Here is a 21521-nt window from a genome sequence, read left to right on the forward strand (position 1 = left end):
GATCTAAAAGAGATTGTTATTTAGGTTTTAACTGGAGATCACGTTTATAAATAAGCCACTTTTTTCATACAAAGCAAAATTTTTTTTCATAAGGAGTATTGAGCACTTTTGCAAAGACCTCCGAGAAGCTCGAATTATGTTGTTAAACAAGTATTGCGTACTATAGTACGATGACTACTCCAACTAGAGATCCTAACTTTAACCTATGGTGATTTGCTGTCTCGCTGTATTATTAACCGAGTACCTGCAGCCTCACCGTGGTGGTCTAATGGATAAGGTACTCGGTTGCTGACCCGTAACTTGCGAGATCAAATCCCGGCTGCGGCGGCTGCATTGTAGATGGAGGTGAAAATGCCGTAGGCCCGTGTGCTCAGATTTGGGTGCACGTTAAAGAACCCCAGGTGGTCTAAATTTCCGAAGCTCTCCACTACGGCGTCTCTCATAATCATATATTGGTTTTGGGACGTTAAACCCCACATATCAATCAATCAATGTGCCAAATATTGCGTGTTTATTTTTATAATAACGTTTTGTATGAACCATAAAAATTAAGTTAGGGTCTCATTGTTTAGTTACGCAACGCCCATAGTTAGGCCCGAAATAAAATCGGGCAAGCTATACAAAAAAAAATACTTGGAGCTTCTAGCTGTGGTGCAGCAATTGTATCAGTAATGTTGATTGATTTATTGGTGCTCTTCGTGCAAAATCATTTTGCTTGCTGCATACTTTTCCTTTATTGATATACTATCGACAGAATTTTTAGGGCACCACCAAACTCCAAGTGAACTGACGCTGCTATCTTTGGTAAATGACGTGAAGTATTGGAAAAGATGGTCGCTTACTAATGCGAGCTACAGGACGCGCAACATCAGTTACCGTTTATCAGTACCTAAACTGATCCTCGGTTGCGTCCATCGGTGAGATCCGAATCCGCAGCCTCAACTTGAGTGAGAATCATTGCAATACAGATCAGAAAGCACAAATATTGGCCCTTGTGGTCTCCGTAGTTTAAATGTCTACCACATTAATTAGCTTGAGACAGAGAAGAACAAGTCGCTCAGTCAATTCCTCGACTTTTGTGTCTAAAGATTCATCAAAAATCATAGTGTTTTAAGCAAGTGATCAGCTGCAATCATGCGCGGCACACTGAGGTGAACTCAATACATATTTACTGTCGAGATGATTGAATTTGTCTGATGAGTAATCTATCTTTCTCTCATTTGACCACAAGCCGACAAAACTAACATGAACAAGTATATATATATATATATATATATATATATATAGTTATTGAGAAAAGTTTCTGACTCTTAAGTTAAGGCTTTATGAACAGCTTCGCTTAGCGAAACTGGATATTCATACTGACCTTTCAACCAGGGGGAACCATCATTCATAGCACTTAAGGGCTTGTCCCTGGTCGAAACTATAGAATTCATTTTTTTCTCATTACGAAAAAGTAATGAAATATGTCATTGTGCATGTGCAATATTCGACAATTCAAGTACAGAGTTACCTGAAGGAAAATATTCGGAATTCATAAAACTCGAAAGCACATTCCTCGTTTAGAGCGACTCAGTAGCATTGCCGTAGCGACCCAGCTAAACCCTCGCTAACCAAAAGAAAGAAAGACACAAATTGCTCGCAAACTGGACGCAATACCCGGTGAGATTGTTAGCTTGGTTTAACCTACCGTTGAGAAATGAAGCTGAATTGCAGTGAGAAAGTGAGCAAAAAGAAGAGGAAGGAAAGAGGAACGTTTGGAAGGAGAGGAGCGTTAACAACTGCATTCTCTTGGCAGAAAATGCTCAGGGAGGGGCGCACGTATCTGTCGTAAAGGAATAAGTTCCAATCGAAAAAATACGCACACGTACGCCTGCTGCATATCTCTTCGTGCCAATACGTTCCGGCGGAAGACAAATTCCAGGGCGACCTATATACGGGGATCTTACAAGCATAAAGCCCTAAAGATTCCCAGAACAAAAAATGCCATGGCTGCGTTGGTAAGGATATTATCTTTGCAGGCGCTCACTTGAAGATGAATGCAGGCATCAACTACGGTAGCAACTAAAGAAATTATTGTTTTTTAATCAGTTCGTACTGGCAGTCAGTTCAAAGGAAGGATTGGACTCCGTTAGTTTTTGCGGGGAGAAATAGATAGATAGATAGATAGATAGATAGATAGATAGATAGATAGATAGATAGATAGATAGATAGATAGATAGGTAGATAGATAGATAGATAGATAGATAGATAGATAGATAGATAGATAGATAGATAGATAGATAGATAGATAGATAGATAGACAGACAGACAGACAGACAGACAGACAGACAGATGGATATATAGATAGATAGATAGATAGATAGATAGATAGATAGATAGATAGATAGATAGATAGATAGATAGATAGATAGATAGATAGATAGATAGATAGATAGATAGATAGATAGATAGATAGCGGGAACACTCATGCCCGTCACGCGTTGCTCGAAAATGAACAGGTTGCGCCAACGGCAGCGAAAAAAGAGTAATTTGATCTCGAACCCAACGGCATTCCTGGTTTTCCCAGTTCAGAGCTTGCGAATAAATTTTCGCACGTGGCAACAAATGTCGCACCTAAAATGCAATTTCGGTGCCAGCGTCGGCTGAAAGGTCTCGGCCTACATACGCCGTAGCTCGCAGTCTCATGTGGGGCAACACTATGTAGATCGTTGCTGGGTTCCTCGGCGTTCTTTTTTTTTTCTTCTGTCTTGTTTGGTTTATTTACCTTACTGACGTGATTTATTCTGTCGGCGCGTGAAGTAGATTGTTGCTAGCGTGAATTGAGCCTGCGCAAATAAGGAGAGGGCGTGAGCGTTCCCTCTTCAAGCGTCTGAAAAATTCTGACTTGAGAACGCCCCCCCTCTCCCTTCCTTTTTACTTTGTAGGTGATTGCATTCAGAAAAATTCTTGGTTTAGGAAAACCAGCGCGCCAGCAAGTTGGTTTATAGCTGATGCGGAATTGAAGTGTCCTCTTTGTCTGTTGCTCAAGATTCCCTTTTTCGGCCGTGTTTTGGGCCGAACAAAATTTTTAATGCTTCATTAAGACACCATTTGGAAAGAAAGAAAAAAACTCTTTAGACGCGAAAACTGACTGCCGTCATCGCCTTCAAACCGAGTGATGCAAGCAAGTACAGTGATGTCACAACGTCCTCATCTCACGTCATGATGAGGTGACGTACGCAACTGATTCGAAGTAATGAATGAAAAGTGAGCCAAACGTTGCGTCCTACTAAAGCGAACGAGCAAGTTCAACCGCAAGTCACGGAACCCGAATGTAACACGACGTCGTCAATGGTGTTGTCGTACTTCGTCACCATAAAGCAATAGGTCGCAAACAGTTCGGCTGTTATTTCATCAGATGAAGCGACGTCATGTGACATAAATGTTAGGCGAAACGTTTCACGAGGATATGAATTGTGGTGCCCTACCCTCTCGTTCTTGGGTCGCGTTGCATGACGTCATCTTATTGTATGATGTCATCACCTTGTTCTAAAATTACACCGATTCAGTTAGACTCTGCAAGACAAGGCCAGATACGGACAGCGTTCAGTGCTTTCGATCCCGGAGGCAATTCAAAACTACGCTTGTTGCAGAAAGGTTCAAGGAAGGGCCGAGGAGGAAGAGAAAAAATGGAAGCACAGGTGGGCTTGTGAAGGAAGGAGGGAAGGAAGAAAAAGGAAAGGAAGCAAAGGTAGGAAGGTTAACCTGACGAGCGTCTAGTTTGTTATCCTACACTTGGTAAAGGGAAATGAAGGATCAAATGATAGGGAGACAGAAAGCAGGGAGCGTACGAAAAATGCGGCTGCATTCTACAGCACCGAACGCCGGATCACGGGTGCATCACGTTGCACTGTAGGCAGTCGAGTAATGCTGCCTGCTTAAAGCTTGCAAGTACTGGCTACCATGTGCTTGGGAAAGGGAGTGTGGGGATTAACAATGACAAAACTGAGATGTAAGAAAAATGGTTGCGTATTTGCGGGCTTCGCTGCTAATGTCATGTATTAACGATAAAGTTCTGCCGGCCTTCTTTCGTTTATCGTGTCGCATTTTCAGTGCTACCAAAAAAACACCAAGGCTTTTATAATTACGTATATATATGATTTGTTGTAAAAAAACAGACCACCTAATACTTGCGTATGAATGTTGTGCTTCACGTGCGCGTAATATTTGCTTTTTTATTGGGCAATGTTCAAAATTATTAACACAGCCACCAGTTAAAGATGTATTGGCGTTCAGTAAGTGCATAAAACTTGTCCCGGTGGCTGAATCATGCGACAGACAGACAGACAGACAGACAGACAGACAGACAGACAGACAAACAGACAGACAGACAGACAGACAGACAGACAGACAGATAGATAGATAGATAGATAGATAGATAGATAGATAGATAGATAGATAGATAGATAGATAGATAGATAGACAGATAGCAAAAAGAGAGACAGGCCGAAATTGCTGCATTGAAGTATTCCAAGAAAGGCTATATATAGTCTTTAAAAGAAGTAGAAAGGGCAAAGAGCCATGTATAGCACAAATGCGGGGAGGGGTGGTGGACGAACAATGCAATCGAGCGAATACAAAAAGACGATGGCTTTTGGTTTCGAGTTGTCTGCGGCGACGTTAAAGGGGACGTGTGAGGGTTCGTTTATTTCTTTAGCTTACTGACGCGATTGTCTCCGCCGGCACGTACTGGATATTTTCTCACGCCCACACAGAATCTGCGCAAATAATAGGGAGCGTTTGACTTCCAAGGGTCTTAATGACTCTTTTCACCCGGAAGCACTACACTCGCTCTTCAAGCGGGTTATATACCCAAAACCCAGAAACAAATTCCTGCTTCTTTTTCTCTGCGCTAAAACTTTTGCGTGAGTGGTTCCTCAAATGAAGGCAGGGACGCTGGTGGTCGCTGAGAACTGGTGCAAAAGAAGGAAAGCATGTACATTTTTTTTTCAATTTATGGTATAAGCGACTAGTCGAACACTTCCCAGTTGTTTTTTTTTTCGTCTATCTTATCTTTTATCGCTTATTGACATTGACGCATTTCCCGTTCGGCTTTTCTCTAAAGCTATGTTTGATTTTTTATTTCTCTCGACTGCCGCGGTGGTGTAGCGATTGTGGTGCTCTGCAACCAACCCCAAGATCGAGGGTTTGATGTGGGCCATGGCGGTCCTAATTCGATGGAGATGAAATGGTAGAGAGCCCTGTACGGTGGGATGTCAGTGCAAGTAAAAAAAAAAAAAAAACACCGTAGAGTTGAAATTTCCCTCTTTCTTGCGGCATCTCCCCCCCCCCCCTAATTATTCCGGAAACACGTGGGTCTAAGGCAAGCACTTCAATTTGTGAATCGAGCGACGGACACAGGTGGGCCACAGAAATGCCTTGTGGAAGCACATGATTCATGTAGCCGAAATTGACAAGAGGTAGACAAGTTTTGTTATCTGTGATGCTGAGCACCGTATAGGGCACTGCAACATTGTGCGCAAGGAGTACTGTGGTGAGAGGCGTAGCGTAATAGTCACCGTCGGGCACAGCTGGTGAGCACAGAAAATCGACGTACGTCACAGTTTTGGAGGGCAGGCGAACAAAGTCGCTGCATTGTAATCGGCATGTAGGCTGGTACGGGGCGGCACTGATTTGTGGCAGTTCAAGGCGGAGCCCACCAGCGGAGCAATCAATCAGAGCAGAATTGGCGGCAAGAAAATCGAGGCCTAGTATGAGGTCGTGGGGACATGTTGCAAGCACGGTAAAAAGGACGACCACTTGATGACCGGCTACGGTAAGTTGAGCTGTGCACATACCGACGAGACTTGGACGACACTGGTCAAAAGGGGCGTGAGGACCTTCTTCATGCGACGACGAAAACGCGATCTCATAATACAGACGTGAGAACCCGTATCTATCAAAGCTTCAACAAGTGTGCCATCAACATATACTTCTATGGTGTTCCGGTTCAAACGTAAGGGCAACAGAGGATTTTTGGGTAAGGTCGACAGGGCAGCTTCACCTCCAGAAGCTGCGCAGCCTAGTTTTTCGGGGACATGCGGTGGTTAAACGATGGCGAGGGAGAGCGGCGACGCGTATTTGAACGAGAAGGGCGGCTTTGAGGCGGTGGCGACGACGGGACAGGGTAGTCCTCAGGGGCAGTAAATGCTGTAGACTCAGTGCGGGTCGGATAACGGTGGTTTGGTGGACGGAATGACTTACTGTAAGCGGGGTACGAGCCAGAAGACATAGATGGCCATTGGCTGCGGCAGTAACGAGCGATGTGTCCTGCGCGACCACAGCGGAAGCAGATCGGCTTATCATCAGCTGTTCGCCATTCAGACGGGTTCCTGGTTTGAATAGAGTACGGACGGCGACGTCTCATGTCCACAGAAGCTATCGAGGGACCAGTATTATCCAGGGTGGGTGCAGTGGACAGGATACCAAGGTTAGCGAATTCCTGGCGGACAACAGCCTGGATCAAGGCGACAGCTGGCGTTGAGGCGTCGGGCAACGTCGGTTTGTTGGCAGCCGGGTAAGCGGCCTCGAGTTCACGTCGGACGATGCGCGTCACGTCTTCGGTTGTAGACAGATTACAAGGAGTGGCTTCGCAAGACGACGTTGCTGCGGTGTTCGGTAGGCGCTGAAACTGCTGCGAAATGCGTCGACTCTTCGCCTGCTCGAGACGGCGGCACTCTTTGATCACGGCGTCGATGGTCGTTACGTTGGTAAATACAAGCAGGTTGAACGCATCGTCGGCGATTCCTTTTAAAACGTGCGAAATCTTGTCGACCTCAGTCATGTTTGGATCGGCCCTTTGACACAACGCTAATACGTCTTGAATATAAGTCAAGTAGGGCTCAGTGGACGTCTGTGTACGTTCAGCCAATTGCTTTCGGGCATCAAGCTGTTGACCAAACGGGTTGCGAAAAGGTCGCGGAGCTGTTGTTTAAACATTTCCCAGCTTGTGATTTCGTGCTCGTGGGTCTCAAACCAGATGCGAGGGGTCTTGTCAAGATAGATGACATTCGCAAGCATAACGGTTGGGTCCTAGCTATATTGCTTGCTGATGCGCTCGTACATGCTAAGCCACTTGTCCACATTCACGTTGTCCTCTTCAGTAAAGGTACCGGGATCACGGGGTTGCGTTAGGGCGACGTACCGGGTTGCTGTCGTTGCTGAGGTAGGTGGCGAAGCCGTATCCTCACCCGGAGCCATGATAGCAGACTTAAGGAGGCGTCCACTGCGTAGCTCCGTTGTCAGAAGAGTACCCAGCACCTCCACTAAAATGTTACGTGGAAAATAACAGTTGTTATTCCGCAGCCACAACGCAGCTCACCGACAACGTCCATTTCTTCACTCTCAGTCTGAGGCACCTTGCTTGGGTATGCCCCACTATGCCCTCCTTCAGTCAGACAAAATCACGAAACAATATATTGGTTTCGGTACGTAAAACCCAAAGTATCATAATATTTGTTCTTTTCTATATTTTTAATTTACCTTCGCAATCACAATTCTTGTTGTACTTTCGTCTGTGGTCACTTACCTAATTTTTCTTGACAAGCGCTGCGTGCAAAATTTCGAGTAACTGCAAATTTCAGCGAGGGTTTTAACTGGGCGAGTTTATTCATGAACACTGCGTTGCGTCCTGCAGGTTCACCGTCACGTTTTTTTTCTTATTTTCTTCGCATTGCAACGCCACAATGCATATTCAAACCGACTATCTCTGAATCAGAACGGCGTATTTATGGCGTCAATTAAGTCGGTGGCAGAGCGATATCTCAGTGCCTTTCACGGTTCATCTATTCTGAATAGGACTCGCACACAGAAAAAACTGAAGAAAAAAAACAACAAATGACTCAGTGGTTTAGGTAATAACGTACCTCACCTAGCCAACCTGCAAAAAAGATTTCTTAAATAATTTATGGTTTGAAAAAAAAAATGGTGGTGCTTACCCGACTGAGAGTGGGAGTTCGTGAGCAGAATTCAAGTCGTTTACGCGAATTGCACACGGACGATTTTTGCATATTTTAAGCAGTATGAACGCATCGTCGAAGTGCAACGCGGTCAACGTTATTTGCTGTAAAACCTTTTTTTTATGTGTTGTTCTAGTCCTTTTACAACGAGCGTGAGCGCCTTCATAAAGTGCCAGCCTCACACGAGCAGACCACATTTTCTCACTTAGTCGCCTGAAAATATTTAGAACTTTTTCAAACGTTTCAAGTAAAATGAATATATATATATATATATATATATATATATATATATATATATATATATATATATATATATATATATATATATATATATATATATATATATATATAATGGCCATAGCAGATATTACTTGTCACTTTCTTCAACATTCGGTGAAATGTATGAAAACACAAAAACAATATCTAGATAACACCAGGTTATCGCGTCCTCGAATGCTTTATAGTTATGTGCCATAAATTTGAAGCCAGGAAATATTCGTAGCGACAGAGTGTTCTTAGAGCTTTTTTTTTTCAGTGATTTAAACCTAAGCCTTATGAATCAACAACTACTGAACTCGAACACCCAGCTGAGTTAAACATTTTTAATTACGGTCTGGACGAGGAATGCGTCACTTCTATGTAGATAAGTGCACGTGGCTTAATACGCGTCTTACAACGCAGCTGTGGGGCTGAATAATGGAATTGATTCCACTCCCGATATAAATAATGTATTAACCAGGGCGTCACATTACGCGACTGCAGGCATCCGCTAATTATACATGAAGGTTTCGCGCACCCATGAAACACGACAGACTACACGGCGTGTCATGGGGCGAGATTTCGCATTAATTTGGACAAGCTCGGCTTACTTAACCTACACGTTAATTGAATAACACGTCGTTCATCCAATTTAGCCCCCAACCTCTCTCCTCCTTTCAAAATGCTTCCCCGCGGTCGCCAAGTATGACACAAGCACCTGCAATATTAATGAGGCGTGATACCCTACTCGCATAGTCATCACCGTGGCAGGCGACTACAGGAAATCTCGAAACATGCATTATGGTACACGACTGGGTAATTTGATGAGCATCTCATTACCAGAAGCCGACTGCTGCTGTGGCGTAATGGTTACGGTGCCTGTGTACTCGTCTAACCGTCCACCAAAATGCGACCGCCGCAGAGGGAATCGAACCCGTAACCCGACTTCAGATCGCGGGTTTGAGCGGCGAGCCGAAGACACTGATCAACGGCGGCCGACGCTGACCGTAATGTGCTCACGGAGTGAAGCGTGACGTCATTGCTTTCAGTGTAACAACTTCTACGAGCATCTTCGGAGGAACCGCCAAACTGTAAGCACGAACGGCACGACAACAAAGACACGACTCAAGCTCTTAACTACGAAGGTAGGTATCTACAAACTAGCCCGACCTACTTGTTTGTTACACTGCGAGCGATTCGCTCGTCATAACCACGTCGAGCTGCTGCAAATCTGGCAGCTTAAACAAATGTCAGTTGTGATGTATGTGTGTGAGTCAAAACTATACACTGATGTGGTACCAAATTGAGACCTGGAAACAAAAGTATATGAGTACTACTTAGCCCTACATTTTCACCTTTCAATCCGCGAGAAGGACACGCCGCCGTTCTTCATGAAAGAGAACACGCGAGTGCGCGGTTCTCCCTCTGCGCCCGCTGCTCACAGCACGGCCAACCGACAGCTAAAGCCACTTCTGACGTCATCGCCCTTTCAGAGACCGTAGTGGTGGCACTTGACCCGCGGCCGCGAGTTGTAGTGCTGTTTGTCGACGGTTGACAGCAAAACCCGGACATGCTTTCCTCAACTGTCGGTTGGTGGCACTGCAGGCAGCCACCTCAGAGTGCGGGCCACGCGCTCGCATGTTCCCTTTCATGAAGGGCGACAGTGCGCATCGAGAAAAACATTTGCAAGTCTATATATCACGAGTCATGTTTTCCTGCGACTGGTGAAGCTTGATTTTTTTCTCGTTTTCTGAAAATGCTTATAATGAATGTCGGGATCGTTGAAGGCTTCCTCGGCATTTTGTTTTTGCTTGAGAATTGTTTTTCCTCCAGGAAAAATGCTACCCGCTGATCGATAGCCAATGAGCTGGTTGGACAGCAAAAAAAAAAGAAAAAAAAGACACCGTAAAATCTACGGGTGTGTCGCTATCAAGACATCCGAGAAGCCCTAAATTTAAAAAAAAAAAACGTGCTACGCGTCGCAGCATGTCAGCAAACAACAAAAACAATTCTGCGCAGGACTTCTCAAGCGTAAAAACGGCGCCCTTTTGTGTATAAAAAAAGTAAAATCAATAACGGCTCTGCGATCGGGCTTGCAATAAGAAGACGATCGTCGCAAACGTTCTTCCGAGCGAAATGAATTCACGACAACCCTTTTCCTGTCTTGAAAATTCGGTATGAGAAGCTTTGCGTCTGCATATCTGACGCACTTCTTTCTTTCTTTCTTTCTTTCTTTCTTTCTTTCTTTCTTTCTTTCTTTCTTTCTTTCTTTCTTTCTTTCTTTCTTTCTTTCTTTCTTTCTTTTTTTCTTTCTTTCTTTCTTTCCACAGCATTGTGCAATGCTTGCTCCTGACTGTTTCGTCAGGCCGGCCATGTGAGCTCACACGTGCTCCACAGCCCAACACTTCAAGCACTGCGGACAATAACCACTGCGGACAATGACCATCAAAATGTGTCTACGTGAATTGACATGCGATCGTAATAACAGATTGCAGTGCTACGACAAGAACGGCTGACCGCCAGCAAGCCGACACCTAGAGAGCATCAATTATTGTAAAACAGCGCGCACATAGGTGCCACATTTGTGTCTATCGCAGCTTGGATGACCGCATTTCCGTATACGCCCACCGGCGCGGGTTTTTAGCGTAAGACACCGAATTCCGGGAGGTATAAAAGCTTTGCTCAATATTCATTCTTCAATTGTTGAGAATTGAAGTCAACGTGTTTAACCACGTGATTCCCTTTTATTTTCTCCTTTTTTTTGTTTCTGTAACGTCACATTGCCCGAGGCTAACAATGTCTACGTTGCTTTGGCATCCCGAAGTTCGACCTGTTCGTCACGAATCAAAGTCCCGGTGCATAAAACTCAAGCACCGCATCGCGCAAGGTCTAGACAATAGACGGCATTGGCTCCATCATTCGGTACGACATTTTAATCCTCCACTATAGAAATTTAAATCCTTTTTTATCTCACTAGTGAGTAGCACTAAACAACTCAGCTAGTTTGTAAACTGTAAACATATTATTATACCAGCTTCAACCTTCGTATGCCTTTCGTTGTCTCTTCTGCTAATACATGCACTGACATGACACAGTACACGGGACGCTACCATTTCGCCCCTACCAAAATTTGACCACCATGGCCGGGATTCAACCTGTTACCTACGTGTGGGCAGCCCAGCATGCTCCTCGGCCACTGATAAACCAAGGCGGACGTGTTCACGTTGGAGGATAGCCGTCTGTGGCATAAGTTGTGACCGCAGCGAGCTACTCAAACGCCAAGAAAAGAAACACTCGAAAAACGGACAGACAACGCATACAGGATGGGGCACGGGAGTGATCGATTTCCCTCGCGTGTTTTCTTCGTATTTTGTGTGTTTCAGTGTCACCCTGCAATAGATGGATAACAACCTCTCCCCGTGCCCCTATTCTCTCTCCATCCTTCCCTCGTGTTTTACAACATGCGGGCAAGAGAGGATTTTCTCCGAGACTAACGTTCGAGCTAGGCGTCTCGCAATCAGCGTATACGTGTTGAGGCAACGGCCCGTGTAAGTACCCTATTCAACCCAAACTACCGGCTTTGCAGCTCGTTTTTTTACGACGTTGTGCGCAGTACTTCCTAGCTTCTTCTACGTTAACGATGCAAAGCCAGAATGCATAATGGCGACGCTAAAAACGGACCTTCGCCTTGTAGACGCATTCCTGTGTTCAGGTCGACATATCTCTCTGGAGCATAAGCAGCGCAATCAGTCTTGTAGTGTTTTCAGAGTCGGTAAGACCGGCCAGTAGTTCGCAAGAAGCCCAGTAGCGCTTGAACGGGCTTTGAGTGGATCGATTTTATGTGTGCGTGTGTCTGCGTGTGTAGTTCCTATGAAATTCCAAGCATTTTTTTGCGTATTGCAAGCAATTTTAGTGTCTATCTATCTACCTTGCCGCTTACGTCTAGAAGCTTTTGCAATCACCCCCTGACACTTGGCGTGAACTGAAATTAGTATGGCAGGGTAAGATGGTTTGACGAATGTGACGCGCTAGGCAACATATGCATATGTTACAATCTTGTGCTTGTTCACCATCTCTTGTGGCTCATACGCACTGTAAGATATTGACCAATAATTGACTGTTCTTATAAAATTAATTCAATTTCAGAGAACAGAAAGTTCTGAAAAGTAAACGTTACAAATTTTAGAGCGAAATGTCGATGTTCACGTAAATTTACCCGTCGTGCACGTCATCAAACACTTCCCCTTAGACTGTGGCACCGACTCGCGGGCGGGCATATGCCACTGGTATGCGGGTATGTGCCACAGGTAAATGAAACTTAGTATCTACCCAGAAACGACGAGAACACACATGGGTAATTTCAACGCGTGAGCGTTAAAGAGATGCGGACATCAGCAGCGTTGACCCTACTAATGCAATGAATAATTGTCAAGGTCCCTGTAGGAATTGAAATCAAGCATTCTAATATCGAGCCACGCTGGGACACTCGACTGCTTTTCATGTAGGCCCTAATGTTCGTAAAACGTCAGTTGTAGTTGCAGTGTGTGTCCTCCCTCCCCCTATTTGATTTTAAAAAGCTTAGATATGTACTTAATTGATAGAGCCGTCACGTAGAGTTAACGTCAGTTGTTGTTGGGCTCCCTGTGCTGAAGTTAATTTAAGTAGCAGTGCCCCCGGCTACCATCTTCGCGAGCACCAGCGCTTCATATTAGCTTATCGCTTCTAGTGCTGCTAATACGCATGTTCTAGTTGACATCGTTGCGCAAGTGCAAACAACTGGTTACATAAACATCTGCGACTCCTCAACGTAAATATGTGCGTGCAACGTTTGCACATATATATTTGTCGTCGTTTCATGACGCGTTGCTCAAAAAAAATCGCAGCATTGTCAGCTTCCCTCCACATGCTTCGCATAACGTCGATTCCCAAAGTACGTGGTACCTGCCAATTTGTTTATTATTTTTATTTTTTCTCTCTATCTCTCTTTGAGTCTCCTGTTCCTCAACACCAATGCAGGGTAGCATGGCGGATCTTAGTATCTGACTAACCTTCCTACGTTCCTCTTTACTATTTTACCTTTCTCTATTTCTTGCAGTGCTTTCGTAATAGTGGACCCACTTGCACTCCACAGTTATATACAGCAGAATATTTTTTATTCGTTTTGATATATATATTCAGGAAGTTGTTTCTCAGACCTGCCACCACTGTTTTGCGGGTTTCTGAGTGCTACAACATTTCTAGACTGCCATGTGCACGCGCCCAAAGTTCACGTTTTTCTTTGTGTTCTATCCATTGCCACTCTCCCACAGAAAGCGCAGTCAACTGGGTGCGGCATTTGACACCTCTCTGCATTCACCTTTCTCTATTGTATTTACAATAAAGAGACAGGGTGTGTAAACATGGATGCAAGACAAAAGTCAAGACGCCACGAACGCCGCATAACAACTGCAATGATGTACCATGGCGCAAAAAAAAAAAGAAGCCACTGAAGCGTATACGAATGGCCGGGCAAGAAGCTAACGTATCGATTCATAACACGTGATGCTCAGCGTCGGAGATAACTCCTCGTACATTTCTTCATGCAGTTTATTTAAACGGGTGCTCACGCACATGCTATAACATTTAATGTCAAGCCGGGTCTCATCCAATAAACGCAGTTATTCATTCCTGTCCAGTCAAGGAATCACGCATTCATCGAATGCCGGTGTGCATGAAGTTTCCTAAATGTACACTAGAGGGAACTCTGGCGCTACTGTCTATGGGAGCTGCAACGCACGGCGCTTCAGCGAGCATGAGAATGATGGGCATACAGTACACGGATTCGACCCATCTTTGTACTTCAGGCTCCGCGTGTGTTCCTGCGGCTCGGAGCGGTTTTCTCACGAAACAAAAATCAGCAAATATTTAGCGGTTGCGCTTCACCACCTTATTCTCTTAGGCTTACCTTTTATAATCGGGTCACGAAGTTCAAAAAGGTTTGTTCTTTTTTTTTCGAAACGAAACCGAAACACAGCAATAAACGAAGCCACAAGTACGATTCGCCGCTGTACGAAACTAGACTAATCCGCGTACTACCAATCATTCGCATGTTCGATGAACGATCGCAGCGCCAGAGTACCCTGTAGGCAATTTTAGGAAACTCTACGCCGGAGTGCACTGAAACTCTCGAGAATGGTGGGAGAGATTAAAAGTAGATGCAAGTTCGAACTGCGGCCAAGGAGACTACATCTTTATGGTGACTAAAATGCAAGAGAAGAAAACAAGAGTCGTTTACAAAAACTTTCGTGGGGTTGAAAGGTCCACAAAATTAACGCCGAATTCACCTACAACGCTATGCTTCATAGTGGTGTCGAGATTTTGGTGTGTGAGGCACATGTTTTTATAGAAAATTCCAGCACTGCAGCCCACAAATCGTAGAGGAAAAGGACATACGTAACATCGAAGTGGTGGTTAAAAAATGACAACAAAAGATGGACAAATGTTGCAGCACCATATACCTTGATTGTACCTAGGTAACTTATACGGTCCCACTAAAGCCCACACTGTTCACCACTGACACCAGAAACCTAATTTGATTCACATTAGAGTGATGCACTTAGAAGCACGTGGCAATTCAACATTGCAAAGATTAAACTGACACCAACGTGCCGCAACTACCAGCGTTGAAATTCCTCAGAGTATGCTTGATGCTAAGCAGAACGTATGACAGCTCAAAACTAAGCAGGAGTGTAGTGCGTGCGTTTCAAAGCTACCTTTATTTCTGATTCTTTTTTTTTCATTGTGGTTTCTTATTGCAGTAAGCAGCTAGGAAACTCATGTTTTTCATCTGTACTTGATCTATCGCATAACCAACTTTTGCTTAAGAAAGACATTGCATAGTGTAAAGCACTCGGCTGATTATCTGTAGTTGATTCCGTTCGCTTGTACATTGGCGACAGACATGTGACAATCAAGGGCAAAGAAAAGCAAGGAGTACCGCGAAGCCGGCCTTGAAAGTGTGTTGTATGATTACTTGGTCAGCCCAGCCTAAAAGTCAGCCTCGTAGACATTTGGGACAAAAAGCTTCGTAGGTAGAATTGAAGAAATAATACAAACATTCACCATTTTTCTTCAGATGTTGTTAGTTTCCTGTCTATTGAGATTTTTTTTTCCTTCTTATTTAAAGACTAAACTTCATAAAAATGCTGAAGCTGTGCCTTGTACGAAAAGGAATACTCTGATCCCAATTTATTGTCGCAAAACAAAGTGTACTGCTACTGCGACTCTGAGAAAATTAGCTTCGCTTACACGGTTAAAAAATACAAAACGAACAACCAGCGCTTTTATAGAAAACTGCTGGCATTACTGCTTTTTTTCCACTATTGGTATTTCATGAAAACTCACAAGAAAAAACAAGTATGTCGCGTAAATGTCCATGAAATTCGCACGAACTTTGCTGGTTCCGTCGAAATGTACAACCTCTTCAACACTTGATGAAAACCCTTTCGTAGCGCTTAGGAAGAAATATTACAAGCATTCACAGCCATTATGCAGACGTTCTTATGTGTCTGCCTGCTGACATCAGTCCTTTTTAATAGAGTGCATTTATTGTAAGTGCAGAAACAGGGCTGTGTAAGAAAAGAAATTCTCTAATCAGAACCTCTTGTCCTGTACCAAAGAGTACTATCACTGTGACTGCGATAATAGGCTTCGATTGCACGTTTCAAGAAATAAAACAATCAGCTAGGGCTTTTCTAGAAAATTCGTCCGTTACCAGCCTGCTGATGTCACTCTTTTTTTCGCACTACTGGTACTTAGTGCAAACGCACCGGACACAAAATTGTCACGGGCATGTGCATCAAATTTACACTCACCTGTTGCAGTGACAGTCAGGTGAACTGTTTCCCAGACATCGTTCTGAAGTCCAGCGATGGTAGATGCAAACTGCTGCACAGTTACCCAGTCAAAATTTTCAACCAAGTTCACGCTACGCACGTTTGCAGAGAAAGAAAAAAAATTACACAGGTCTCCACAGAACTAGCAGACGACAGTACTACGATTCGTGTGCTAACGTCTGTGATGCAGACGTCAACGACGACATAGCGTGCTCGGGACGCAAATCGTTCATGAACGACGTTCAACACAGCGCGCACGAAGGAAGGAGGCGCACGCCGTGACCGCTGCGCTTCGCACAACGATATCCCGTCGCTCACTCAAGCACCGGCGCTTTTCTATGCGCCGCCATGCGTTCCCGGGGACCCCCTGGAGAAAGGGAATCGTCTGGGACCTTTGGGAGGAGGGTAGCAGACGACGCCGGGAAAGAGTGAGATGGAGAGATAAGTGGAGCGAGAGAAGGAGGAAACGAAGCCTCTCCGGGTAGAGGAAACAGTTATCCCGAGAGGCGGGAAGGCGAGAACTTCGCGCAGTCAGCACGCCGTCCGGAGCGTTTAGAGGAGAAAGAAAAAGAAATCGTGTTTGACAACTAGCGCCTCTCAGCGGAGATCGCAGGAAGCCGACACGGGCTAGTTCTCCTCTATTTTTCTTACCACCTTCTCTATCTTTCTCCCACGCGCCCTTCTCTCCTAATTCTTTCCGAGGAACGCGCTCTGCAGAACTATCCCCGGCTGTTGCTCTCGCGAAGTTTCGCGCCGATCACGTGATCCGTTCTCCCCACTTGCTGAAGTCGACAAAGGTGTGCTGTGGGTGTGAAAGGGAAGCGAGAGGCTGAAAATGTGGAAGAGGAGGAGGGTGCAGTTGTTTGTCCTTGGCCTCTGAGCGCTTTCGTGGTGCAACGATGGAGGTGCTGACAACGGTTACCCTCTCGGTCTGACTGAGAAACTCCGTCTCTTTCAGGAACGCAGAAAAAGTGTGCGCTTAAGAAGTTTCAAAGACTCTACGGTGTCATTTGGCCAATGAGAAAAGGTATCCACCAAAAACATTGCACAGTGCTGTTGCCGGGGAAGCTTCCTCACACACGCAGTGGATTCGCAACAATTTCGTCATTCTGTCTACCCAGCAAAAACTTTGCCCATGTTGCTTTAACAAACTTCCAACTCAAGCGGTGCCACCGGTGTTATAACAATGGAGCGCGTCTGTGAGGGACATTTAACACTTCTAAACTCGATCACGTGCACCGCTTAACAATATGCTTTGCAGAGTGGGAATGTATACTTTTCTTCATTTAAGCTCGGATTCTGTGAGTCACACATTTTACGCTGGCGGTAAGAAGGTTTGCCGAAAACTGGGCGCCCATGACTGTATGCAAATGCGGCCCTCACAGGTAATCAGCCCACATGCGTATTTAAATGGGCATTTTACCAATCACTGACGCCATCAAAATTGTGGACTTTCCGGTAATCTGCTGTTTATAACACAAAAATTCAATTCAAAAATTCAAAAATTTTACGACACGCGCTTATTATTTCGTGTGGCCACAATTTATTGTTGCTTTTCATGGTTCATTAGCATTGATTCGAGCACGACCTTAGATCTTCTCTGCAGCAACAGACCTGCTGCGATGCTAAGCACGTGGTGATGTCCCAATTATCGGCGTGGAGGAAGTAAAAATGTTGTGGTAGAGGATGCGCAGAGAGATTCAAATAGATGAATTTTACTCGTCATGCGCGAACACGCCACGCTTCACTTGTCTGCATTTACTCAATACTCAATGGGCTCAATATTTCCTTGTTTTCTTCGCAATACAAAGAAAGTGCATGTGCAATGCAGTCCGACCTAAACCAATGCTCTCACTGGTGACACCCTGTAAAGGGTGCATTTTTGCAAGCATGGTCATTTTGCGGCAAAGCCATCAACGTGTGAGAGAAGGGTGGTTGAATTGGAACGTGTGTGGCCTGCCCGCTTAGGAAAAAAAAAAAAAACATCTCGCAGGTTTTCATGGAACTCCAATTAGGACAACTTGAAATTGAAAGCTATCTTCTTTTTCTTCTCAATCTAATTACTGATGCAGCCCCTACCGCCCTTTGAAAGCTTTCTGCAGCTAAGCAGATTTTGCACTGGCACCAAGATCGGAAGCACTTCACCTGGTTTTGCATTGCCTCCATGATCGGCCTACATGCGAAGCAGCTACGACTTCATGCGACAATCACGGGGCCTGAAGACAGCGAAACCACGATGATGCCCTAATAACGTAGAACATTTCGGCAGTATGTGACGTCGTCGTTACACAGTATGTGGCGACTTCATCACGTGATCTTTTTGGATCACTCGTCTTCGACGCCAGAGAACGCCGATGGCCGAGTTTCTTGTTTCTCTATGATTTTCTCCTCAATAATGCCCTGAAACACTCGCAAACATGCACTGAGCCAGTATTCACAATCCAACCTTGGCCTTACCTCGCATTATCCTCAAGTTCCGGCAATCTCTACGTGCGTTATAAAGGCACAGAAGTGGTAATTGGGTAAAAGATAACAATAAGATTGGTTCAAGCATACGGACCTACTTTGTTCATAAAGCGAAATAAAGACTTAAAAGCGATAAGAAAAACACAAGGTAAGATTGAGTTGGTTTATGAATACGGATCTGAGAAGGAACAACTTCAGTACAGCTACTCCAGCTGAAGGCTTTGTATTGTCACGAGCGTTGCTGTTTCACTGTATTCGGTCAACACCCATAAAGCTTTTCAAGCAGTGCTGGCCACCGACCGTGCCTTACTGTTCGATGAGCTTCACGATTATAGCTGATCGCTTTGTTAAGATTGCGAGCAGGACACGAACGGTCAAGTTTATTCCAGAGCTTGCGCGACCACCAACCACACTGAATAGATGGATGCATGACGTATCAGAGACCACACGTTCCAATAATAATAATAATAATAATAATAATAATAATAATAATAATAATAATAATAATAATAATAATAATAATAATAATAATAATAATAATAATAATAATAATATCTTTGTAGACGGTCGATGTTCTGTTGGCCTATACATTCACTTTTTTGTTAGCAGTGAAAACTACTTCGGCTGACACTCAATTGGGTTTAACATTGCAGAAACTAGCACCTTCAAGTGTTGGCGGTGCCCTGTGCTCATAACAAACGTAAGCGGTTCATCGCTGCCCTTGTCGTCTTCATCACTGAGGTTTTAGGTGGACATTTTATTATCAAAAAGATGCTCCTCTAAGTGAGACTTTCTGCTTTCAGCTTCATCGGCATTCATTGCTCCTGAGTTCGTTGGAGCTGTTTGCCCGTCGTGAAAGAGCAAGCGTGCCAGCTTTATAACGTTTTGTCCCACCTGTAAGCCCCCAGGCTGTTCATTGTTTCCTGTAGCAACTCTCAAAATGATTGACACACTTGGATCAGCATAAGGCTCGTCGCGATGGCTTCCAACCACCGTAGTAGCCGTAGGTGTACTACGGTGTAACCGTAGCAACATCAGTAACCGTAGTGACCGTAGGCGTGCTAGCCAAGTCTTTTATAAAGGAACCTCGTACCTGTAAGGCACCGAGCCCTTGGAGTCTTCACCCGACGCCTTGTTGGCACACCGAGAAAAAAATGGATGACACGGTAATAGTCCACAAAAGGAGAAAAATAGAACAACGCACAAATGAGCAACCAAATAGAACCACTATTTATTCTTCCATTGCCTACGATGAACCTCTCACTGTAAGCGATACAATTTTAAAATAAAAATTACGTGAAAAAACTAAAGTGTGAGTCACCGGTTTAAAAAGTCAAATGATCGGATCCTGAAGCGCTTACAGAGGGCCTCTCGATGAACATCTCTTTGTAAGCGCTTTACGAATCCATCGTTTCATTTTTGAAAACGGCGACTTGCGCTTCCGTTTTTTTACGTCATTTAAGATTGAAAAATGTGTCGCCTAACATCATCAATCAAACGATCGGCTATGTTGCGCAGTCTGCAGAATGAATCCGCGAAACCTCAATCCTTACATAAGTTGAAAAAAAAAATCAGTAGGAGTCTATGCCCAATCGGTAAAATGGGGCTAATCGAAGCTTTGCGCACTCGTGACTATTGTGCTACATTCTTTCTTTCCTTTTTTTCTATCTGTCTTTCTTTTTTGCTTCCCTTCCTTTTTTCCTACGTTTCTTTTCTTGCTTCGTTTGTTTCTTCTTTCCTTATTTATTTTTCTCTTCCCTTCATTCTTGCGCTCCTTCTTTGTTCCTTCCTTCCTTCTTTTGTTTTTTCTTACTTTTCTTGCTGCCTTCTTTAGTTCCTTTGTTTATACCTTCCTTCCTTTCGTCCGTCCTTCTTTCTTTCAGCCTGTACTTTTTCTTCCTTTCTGATTTCTTCCTTCCTTCCTTTGTTTTTTTCTTTTCTGCTTACCTTCTTTCTTCCTTTGTTCCTTTTCTTTCTTTTCTCTTCTTTTTCCCTTTTCCTTTTTTTTCGTTTCTTCTTCCTTCCCATTGTTCCTTCGTTCTCTCGTTTCTTGTTTCTTTCTCTGTTTCTTCTCTGCCTTCCTTCCACCGTTTCTTCTTTCTTTTTGTTTCCTTACTTCCTTCATTTTCCTTCCTTTTCTGTTTTCCTTCTTTTCCCTTTCTTCCACTCTTCTTTCGTTTTATCTTTCCTTCATTCTTCTTCCTTTCTTTATTTCTGTCTTTCTCCTTGCCTTGCTTCTTTCATTGCTTTTTCTATCTTTCCTTCCTTCCTTCATTTCCTTGTTTCTTTTTTATTTCTCTTTTTCTTCCCTTCCTTCTTCGTTCCTTCTTTATTTCCTTCTTTCGCTCTCCGTTTCTTTGGTGTGATTTCTTTCACCATTTTTTTAAACCTTTGGATGCGGAGCAACTCCTTGACTAGCATGTGTAATACTGTTCGTCCGTATCTCCGTGCCAACGAGCTGCACCGCGTCCCCCCCCCCCCCCCCCCGCAGTTGTTGACACAATGCCAAGTAGGCCAAGACGCAGCTGTGCATTGACGTCACTCTCTCCCTCACCCGCAGCAGTTGTCAGCTCCTCCCAACACGCCTACATTGTCTTGCTCCTGCACCCGCCCTCAACGCGCTTCTCTCTGTCTTCACCCTCTCCACGACCCGCAAAACTCGACCGCACGTCGAGTCAATCCGCGTCGACGCCCGTTACAGCCGGGTCAACGGCGTCAGCACCGCCGCTGCTTCGCATCCCTTCATGGTTCCCTACGCGGAGATGGTCCATAATTTCTTCCTTTCTTCCTTCTTTACCTTAATTCGTTCTTTCGGTCTATTTTCGAAATGCTTTGATTTTTTATGCTTTCTCTTGTTTCGTTTATTTCTTTTGCAACCTCAGTTTCTCTATTTTCCTTCTTTCCGTAATAGTTCCTGCCTGTC

The 21521-nt window shown here is 44.4% G+C and overlaps 1 protein-coding gene across 1 annotated transcript in view; it reads right to left on the reverse strand.

Annotated features, from left to right (window-relative positions):
• LOC119179535 (GTP-binding protein Rhes) overlaps positions 1-16417 on the reverse strand; it is a 149583-nt gene extending 133166 nt beyond the window's left edge. The window contains exon 1 of the mRNA XM_075869231.1: positions 16112-16417. The gene's annotated coding sequence lies outside the window, so the exon portion shown is untranslated. The remainder of the gene's footprint in view (positions 1-16111) is intronic.
• Between the last annotated feature and the right edge of the window lie 5104 nt (positions 16418-21521).

Source organism: Rhipicephalus microplus, chromosome 7 (genome assembly GCF_043290135.1).
Source record: "Rhipicephalus microplus isolate Deutch F79 chromosome 7, USDA_Rmic, whole genome shotgun sequence".
NCBI lineage: Eukaryota > Metazoa > Arthropoda > Arachnida > Ixodida > Ixodidae > Rhipicephalus > Rhipicephalus microplus.